Here is a 9,506-nt window from a genome sequence, read left to right as displayed (position 1 = left end):
CAAACAATTGTTATCACAAACCCTATTCTGTTGAGACATAGGCCAACTTTCTTTCCTGCTTTGTGTAGTGGAAAGAGCATTGAATTTGGAGTTAGAAAGTTTAAATCCTGGCTCTTCTCCTTGTTCCTGATGTGATCTTGAGTCAGTAGTTTTGATTTTCTAGGTCTCGATTTCTTCATCTACATAGTGAGTGGGTCAGACTAGACTAGTGCTACAATGCCTTCCAGTTCTTAATTCCTATGTTCTTCTTCTAAGAAATATTGTCCTCTCTCCAAGTCTGTGAAACCCACATCAGCCCTGTACATGTCTCACTTGGGGAAAATGTGTCTAGTACTCAGTAACCACATCCAGACAAACATTCCTGTCTTTCAGCAAAAGAAGTCTTCATACCTAAGACCTCCACTAGGGTCACTTTCTTAGTGCTCGAATGCAATAATGGTGCTGGCCAGGAGATGGAGACTTGCCTTTTCTCTCTGCAACTGAAGAAGAAAAGGTAAAGTGAGTGAACCTGAACTCTCAAAGGGAGGAAAGCATGGGAAACAGAGCTCCATCTCAGGGCAGTCATCACAGAAAATGTACATTCCCAAGGCCTCCAATTCAGGCCTGTCTCTCTACAGATCCAGGGTAATTGGTACTTTTGTAGTTGGTATATTTAATTCAACTTCAGATATACCCCTAAAAATCTGGAGCAGTGGCACACCCAGTACTAGCAGACATGTATCCAGTTTACTTGGCATTTAAGGGATATCCATTGACAGATGATTTTCCCTGATTCCAAAATATACCCTGCGGGTTTAGAGTAGAACAGTAGGAGAAGCAGAACAATGACATGAAAGAAACCTAAATTTGGTACCCAAAGACCAGAGTTCAAATCCCAGGTCTGTCACTTACCTATGTGACCTAGGTCCAACTATTTAACTTCTCTGCATTTCAGTGTCTTCATCTATTTAAAAAAAGGAGGGGGAGGGTGATGGTAGTGGATTTTGGACTAAATCAGAGGTTTTTAGTTTAGGGTCCCCTGGGGTATCCCTTTGTAGGGAGGGGTCTGTGGGTAGATTTCAGAGGAGTCTATTAATTTGGATGGGGAAAAAATTACATCTTTATTTTCACTAATCTATGGTTTCTTTGTAATCCTATATATTTTGTTTTATGCATTGAGAAACATTACTCTGACAAGGCATCTGTTGTTTGTTAATGTTGAGTTGATTTTTCATCATTATTGTTCGTGACCCCATTTGGAGTTTTCTTGGCAAAGATGCTGGAATGGTTTGCCATTTCCTTCAGCTCATTTTACAGATGTGGAAACTGAGGAAAACCAAGTGAAAGGATCCTTCAGCAGACTGACAATAGAATTCTTGAAACAAAAAAGGAACTAAATAAGGTTTCTTCTACCTCTAATTGCTATGAATTGTGTACAGAAGCAGTGTGGTATAGTAGAAAGAACATGAGACCTGAATTCATGAAACATTGAATCCCCGCTCCAACATTTATTAGCTGTGTGACCAAGGACAAAGTAACATAATCATTGAGACTTGGTACCTCTTCAATAAAATGGGAATAATAATAATTGACTGCTTCATGATGTTTTTGTGTGGTGTTTTATAAACATTAAAGCAAAATAGAAATTAAATATGAGTTGTTATTATTCAGGACTTGAGCCAAGCCCTATAAGAGACTTAGATCCCAAACTTTATGAGATGTCATTAAGTTCTCATAAAAACTTGCATTAACTAAGCAATAATAACATTTAACTTTTATCCTACTCAAATAAAGAGCCCCAAGCATTTTATGGACTGATAAGTGTTAGGAGTCACTGGTTACACACATGTGAAATGACTGACCTGATAAGATTCTCCAATGTCAAGATCTTTCATCACAGAAGACCATCTATAACTGTATTATTGCCTCAAGCAACAAAAGCATCAATACCATCGGGCCGTTTTTGACTTCAAGGTCAGGACATGGTTATTAAGGACTTGGAAAAAGTGATAGAAGGGCAAAGGTGTGCCAGAGCCAGCTTTTCCTGGCTCTAGGGAGCTAATTGTTAAACTTTTAGTGTGAGCATTCACTAATGGCTAATGATACAGATCAGCCTTGATTTGTTGTTTTGTTGATTATCTAGACTTAAGAAAGAGATGGTGAAAATGTTAATAAGGCAGATTAAACTTAAAATTAAGTCACGAGTACATTTTTTTTCTTGGAGAGCTAGTTGTTAAACATTTACTAGCACATTCCTGAGAGTCCTTGGTCACAAAATTGCCCATGTGACATTGGCGAGCAGTAGTATAGTTAGATCATGCTAATCAGTACACCAAAGGTAGGGTTTCTTCAACATTCAATTATATTCCAATTCATCATCCATAAATCCCATCCTTTATACTTCTTAGGGACTGGAAAATTTGAAAATATTGAAAAAGTATATATTAAGGGAAATTAATTAACTGTTAAATCAGGATCTTACTTTAAAATCAACTAGTAATAAAATATATTGTCAACACTGAGCAACAGTCATTGTGATCCTTCCTCATCTACAACCTTTGGGAAAATAGAGCTTACTACAGTTCTTTCTGCCATGTTAGCTTGGACACTGCCCAGGAAGCATTTTAAATGAGTAAGTTAACTCTTTTTCTGTAGGCAACCCCTAACTAGAGGGCTGCCTAGGGGGCTGTTCACATCTGAAAAAAACTTCCTAAGCACTCATGCTACCAGCTTGTATTATTAGTGATCTGGAGCATTCCCTGCTCTTTCAGGCTCATTTTACAGCAAACAAAGGACATATTTACCAAGTATTCCTAAGAATTAAGTATGTAATGTAGGGAAGGACTCAATATATTAGCAAAATTGGACATTTAATGGGTTTGAAAAGGCTACAGTGAACATAAAAATGTAAATTATGCCAACTTCAATAAGTTTTGCTATAATACCTTTCTGGTTTCTTCTTTTCCTAAGGAGTACTTTCCTGTTTCCAAATCTTTGAAAGCCACAGAGGCCCTACAGACACCTCCCTTAGGGGAAACTGTGACTGGTTCTTCACTTAGGGAAAATATGTTTGTGTTACCAACTCTAAGGATCTGAGATTTCTTCACTATGGCTATGAAATCCCTTCACCCATGGAGTTTACAACCTCTCTTTACTTTATCTGAACTTAGGTCCTCTTGTCCCCAGGATAGGTACTCCCTCCACTGCACCACCTAGCTGTTTCCACTAGAAAAACTTTCAAGAACTCAATATCACTTCCATACCATGATGATGTCTTCATGGTAATGTCACAATATTTCCCATAAATATTTATTTCCATATTTGGGTTGACTGTTTTTCCCCCTTTTAAAAGAAGTTTTATTGATTTGCTTTTCCTTTTTTTTTTTTAACATCACTTTCACTTCCCATTGACTACTCCCCCTCCTCCTTGGTAGTATAGTCAAGAAAAACAAACCAATGCAATGGCTATGACTGAAAACATATGTCTTATTGCACAAATATAATCCAAGTCTAGCATTTTCCTGCTGAGAAATGGAAGGCATGTTTCACTATCAATCTTCTGAAGTCATGATTAACCATTGCACTGATCAGAGTTCTGAAAGTTTTCACTATTATTTTCCTTTACATTATTGGAGTTGGGTAAATTGTTTTCCTGGTTCTGCTTTCTTCACTTTGTATCAGTTCATATAAGTCTTCCCAAATTTCTCTGAATTTTTCACGTTTATTTCTTATGGTACAATTATATTTCATTATTTTAATAATAACAAATGTCACAATTTATACAGTTCTTCATGACTATAAAAAGTGCTGCTACAAATATTTTTGTATTTATGGGAACCTTCCCTCTGTGTTTGACCTCTTTGGGTTATATGCCTACCAGTGGAATTCCCGATCATGTGCATCTTAGTCTCTTTTTAAAATATAATTACAAAATGCTTTGCAGAATGATAAGACCAATTCACAGTTCCACCAACAATACATTAGTGTATCTATGTCATAGTCTCTACTTACCATTTTTGTCTTTTATCATATTTGTCAAGATGATAGTTATGAGAAAATTTTCCTAATTAACCACTTCTTTTCAGGCTGCATTGATTTTGTATGTACAAATGGTTTGCAATTTGTGTCATAAACCTTGTTCATTTTATCTTCTATGATCAACTCTACTTGTTTGGTAAAGAATTTTTCTTTAAGTCATAATTGTGTAAGGTACTTCTTTCCATTTTCCTCTAAGTTTTTTAATATTATAACCTTAATATATATTAGGTCATATATTCATTTGGAGTCTATTGTGATATGTGGTATAAGATGTTGGTCTAAACCTAATTTATGTCAGACTGTTTTCCAGTTTTTCCAGCAACTTTTGTCCTTAAGCTAATAGCTGGTGTTCTTGGGTTAATGGAATATTAGGCCACTATATTCAAGTGCTTCTAAGGTTTGCTTACCTAATCTCTCCTTTTGTTAATTATTCATTTTGGCTTACAGGACTGAAAAATCTTATAAGGAAGGAACTGTCTAATCTACAAACAATAATTTCTTATCATGAATAATATTGTGCAATGGGTCCTCAGTACATATCTGCAAAGATGGCGTTAGTAACTTCAACAGTAGTAATAGCACAATTAACATTTTTAATCTGGCCCATGATTTTACCAACACAAGAGCAAAAGCCACGATGAAAAGGACTAAAGCTTTGGGGAAATGTTGGGGAGTCATAGATATGGTCAACTCTGTCCCTCCTCCTCACCCCTCACCCCCCCCCCCCCAGCCCATGTAGTACCCTATGATCTTATGTCTTTATGCAGTATGGATTTTGTATCTTAAATCTCTACTCCTACAGCTGTACTTCCATTTCTGATTCTTGGGATCTTTGGCACTATGGAAGGAACCTTGATATCCTCCTGATCAGGTCTTTTGGTGTAAGTTTACTCGGATCCCAATCCAACTCCCAGCCCCAGTGATAGCCATTATTCTTCACTAACACTTAAAAAAAAATACCGTGTTTTTCTATCTCACCCTGGCAAATGTAGTGGACAATAACGGGCCCAAACCCACTGCTGATTGGTAGAGAGGCTGTTCGGTTTCTGACCTAAGTCAGTTCTCTACTCTTTAAGCAGCCTAGTGGCTGCCTGACCCTCGGGACTCACCTCATTGACGTTGCGGACAGCAGCTGAGCTCAAGCCCAACCAGAGTTCAAGTGATCCACCAGCCTCAACCTCCCCTAACAGCAAAGATTACATGTTTGCAGCTGCAAAAAGCTCTAGCTTCCAAACATCAGTCATCGTCATGACTATTTACTAAGTCTTAGGAACCTGCTCTGTTGCTCACCAGATGCCTTAGGTCCTTATAGTACCTTGACATTTCAAGTTAGAGAATCAAGATGACTTTTCCAATACCACTCTGGGAGGTTCAAATCCTAATCCTCCCCTCCCCCACAAACCTCTGGTTTTCATTTTAGCAGAATTCTAGCAGCTACATTCTACCTCTTTCCACACTCATCCCAATCTCTCCTGACTTGGGAGAAAGAAATGTTACAACCAAAGTCAGCAAGAGAGAGAAGTGGCCTGACTTACTTTGCAGAACACTTAAGAAGGGAATAATTAACGTCTAGATCCATTCAAAGAGAAGTCTGAATGCCCCAATTTGCCACAGTATCACTGCTTGCAAATCAAATGCTACATATCCTAGAAGGATAAAGAGGCTTTGAGGAGACAATAGTCAGTTATGGAAGCCTTTATTAGCCACAACAATAACACAAAAGGTATAATCTCTGGCATTTACCAGGCAATGAGCTCTTTAAATGCAAACAGGAACTTGTATATCTGAACAAACAGTGCCAAAACCTTCACAGGAAGAAAAAATGGAAGGGGCTGACTGGAAGAAAAGACTATGATCTAGAGAAGAGGGCGTCCTCTCAGTGTAACACCAAGGAAGTTTGTAATAAGCAGGCAGAGTCAAGGACAAGATCTGGGCCTGGAATGGAAATGGGGTCTCAGGAGGAACAATGAAACCTGCTTCAGTGCCTGTCAGCAGGGAGGGGGTGGATTGTAAGTATAGAATAAGGCATACATTGAGATACAGGGATAGAGTTAATTTGTTTTGTTTCTTTGCTAGAAGGGAGGATTGGGGGGGGAGGTGGGGAATAGCAGAAATAAAAAGGAAAGGGTTTTTTTTTTAAAGAGCATTAACAAAACATTTTTAAAACATCATAAAACACCATCAGAGACCCCCAAAAACAATAGCGCAAGGGCAAATGCCCCAGTACAATCAGATTTCATACTGATATGTATGCCTGGGTGCCAGTTTGCCCACGTACCTCTATAAAAGGGCCTGTGGGACAGAACCTGTCGTACTTTTTTGTCTCATCCACGTGGGGCGGGCAGGGTCAACTGCATTGCTTAAGAGGGCTTAAGTGCCTATTGGAAACACAGGCCTTGTTAACTTGTCACCATATGAAAAAAGACATTGTCACAGGCCCTGATAGCCAAAGGAGAAAGTGTTCTTTGCACAAAGAGACCATAAATCTTTATGTCCAAGGTCACAATGTCAACATGGGTGCCTGCTTCTAGTTATTTCCTGGGTAACTGCTATCTGTTCTTGATCTTTCTCTCACACTCACCGCCTGTCACATTATGCCAATGCGGTCGAGACATTTGCTTGGTGGGGGCCTGTTTGGCTGGGGCTGTAAAATCATAATTTCTCAACAGTTTCCTGAAAGATGAGATCTTTTGCATCTTCATTTCTTAACTTCAGCCTGTGGTAAAGAAGAAACCGTGGGAGTAACTGGATCCTGCCCCAGCCTAGCATATGGGTGACTTAGTAATGCCATCTCTCATTCTTCTGATCCTTCAGTTGGGAAGTCCTCTGTGGGAGTTTAGCCATTGTTAATTTGGCCGGATTGGAATTCTCTGGAAAAGGTTCTGCAATTGTTTTTTGTTGTTTAGCCGTGTCTGACTCTTCATGACCTCATTTGGGCTTTTCTTGGCAAAAGTACTGGAGCAGTTTGCCATTTCCTTCTCCAGTCCATTTTACAGATGAGGAACTGAGGCCAAGAGGGTTAAGTGACTTACACAAGGATCACACAGTTTCTAAGTGTCTGAGGCTGGATTTGAACTCATGAAGATAGTCATCCTGATTCCAATCCCAGTGCCCTATCCACTACACCACCTAATTCACATCAATTGCTTTGCAAATAAAGGAAACTGTTTGAATTATCCTCCCTAAGGCAGAAGAGCTGAGATGAAGAGGATACAATCAGAGAGCTGTTTCTCAACCCTCATGTGGTTGAGATCAGGGCTAGCTCCTGATCTCTAGGGTTTGAACTAGTGAACAGAGGGATGATACCTAATGGGAATGAATTATAGTCTGGAAAACCAGAAGTGTAATTACAAAGTTTGGGGTTCTCCTTTTGATATCACTAGGACACCCTGCTTTGTGTGGATAGCCTATGGCAAGGTTTCTATCTGACCTGATCTCAAACCTACTACATCATTTCCCCCCCCTTTCTTTTCTCTTCCTTGGATTTGCTTCTTTTTATATTTCTGAGAGAGGAGAGAAAAGGGGGTAGGGCTGCGTAAGGTGGTGGAGCAAAAAAAGAGGATATAATTGCAGGTAGGATTCAAGATTTAGAGCTGGAAGAGACCTTGAAGAACTGTCTCATTTTAAAGTAAAGAAAACTGAGGCCCAGGGAAGTTGTGGTTTGCCCAAGGTTACATCAAAGGCAAGATCTGAACCTGCGTCTTCTGACTTTAGAGACAGTGCTCTTTCTACTGATTGCAACAAGTCACCCTCAGTATCCCACCTGCTATCATCTCTATACCCCATCAGGGAGTCAGAGCATTGTTGCCAGTATTTTAGACTGGGAAGATGGGGAAGCACTCTTTCAATCAGGGCCAGTCCACACTGGCTAAAATCCCCACAGAGGACTCTCCTCTCAAAGCAGAGATTAAATGATTTTCCTTGAGATCACAGAAAGACATCTTTTGACATACCTACTAATCAGACAGATAGGTGGCTCAGTGCATAGAGTGCTGGGCCTCGAGTCAGGAAGATCTGAGTTCAAATCCGGCCTGAGAAATTTACTTAAATTTCTCTCTGTGACCCTGGGCAAGTCACTTAACCTCTGTTTGCCTTAATCCACTGGAGAAGGAAATGGAAAACCATTGCGGTATCTTTGCCAAGAAATCCTTATGGACATTATGGTTTGCAGGGTCAAGAAGAAAACAGCTCTCTGGGGAAAATGACATATGCCCAATATACTTTTAAATGTAATCTTCCTTATTAACATATTCTCCATTAGTTTCCTGAGTTGACCATCAACAAAATAATAAATCCAGCCCTGATTTGCAGGGTTTGACTATATCTGAAGTCTAAATGCTCACATTGACAACTTTAACACGGGCTCTCCAGCAGAGTGAGATAGCTCTAACAGACCCCTGCTTATACTAATCTAATCTCCAGGCCAAATGACAACAATCTCTTTAACACAGAATTTTGCATGTTTGTGTGCTGTAGGCAGGGTCAATGCCTAGGCAAAAGAGCAAGAAAAGTCCTGGATGGATTAAAGAGACAGAAACAAGGAAGAAGCAGCTAGGTGGACCAGTGGATAAGAGAGTATTGAGCCTGGAGTCAGGAAGACCTGATTTCCAATAAAGCCTCAGATACTTATTGGCTATGTGACCCTAACCAAGTCACTTCTCTGTCTCAGTTTCCTCATCTGTAAATTGGGAATAATAATACCTACTTCCAATGATAATTTTGGGAATCAAATAATTGTAAAATATTGGTGTCTGGTACATCATAATAGCTATATAAATGTTAGCTATTATTAAGAAAGCAATAGACAAAGGATGAAAGGAAAACTCTGTGCCTCATATTTTAGTCAAAGTCTGTCACAGTTAATACAGACATTCCTACTTGGAGAGAGCACCAAAATGGGGGAGTTTCTTCCTACTCATTGGAATTCTCTCTGATCCAAGCAATATCCACTTACATTTTTGACATGAAACAAAAACCAAAATTCCACAGCAGGAAAAAATAAAAATACCCTTCCAAAGCAGAGTCACAGTAATGTTAACGCTGGAGTAAAAGCTTGGAGTTGATCTGTCTTCCCCGAAAATTAAAGTGTTCTGCCTTTCAGTCAGGTCCAGCTTAAACAAAAGCCTTGCCTCTCAGAATTGGTATATAATAAACTGAGACATTTTCATTGGTGAATGGAGGGACATTCCCTCTATCTAATCTCTTTGAGGAATTTAGGACACACCCTATGCTTGTTTGACTTCAGGTTCTAAGGGAGGTTTAGAACTGCAGGCTAGAGACACTATTGCAACATTAATTACGTTTTATAACACTCCTGAGGCTGGAGTGCTATATGCTTCCACAAAGGTGGGCAGGAGTAAGAGTGTCACTAACCATTGCTTTAAGAACTAATAAATTCTAGTTGATTGATTGATTGGGACAACCTAACCATGAGTTGCTTACCCTTGCTCTAGGCTTAAACTGTTTGATCAAGAATAGCTGTGAGGCGG

Source organism: Vombatus ursinus, unplaced genomic scaffold (genome assembly GCF_900497805.2).
Source record: "Vombatus ursinus unplaced genomic scaffold, bare-nosed wombat genome assembly UNPS02014926.1, whole genome shotgun sequence".
In the NCBI taxonomy this organism is placed as follows: domain Eukaryota; kingdom Metazoa; phylum Chordata; class Mammalia; order Diprotodontia; family Vombatidae; genus Vombatus; species Vombatus ursinus.
The sequence above is the reverse complement of the archived record's forward strand: the minus strand, read 5'-3'. Positions refer to the sequence as shown.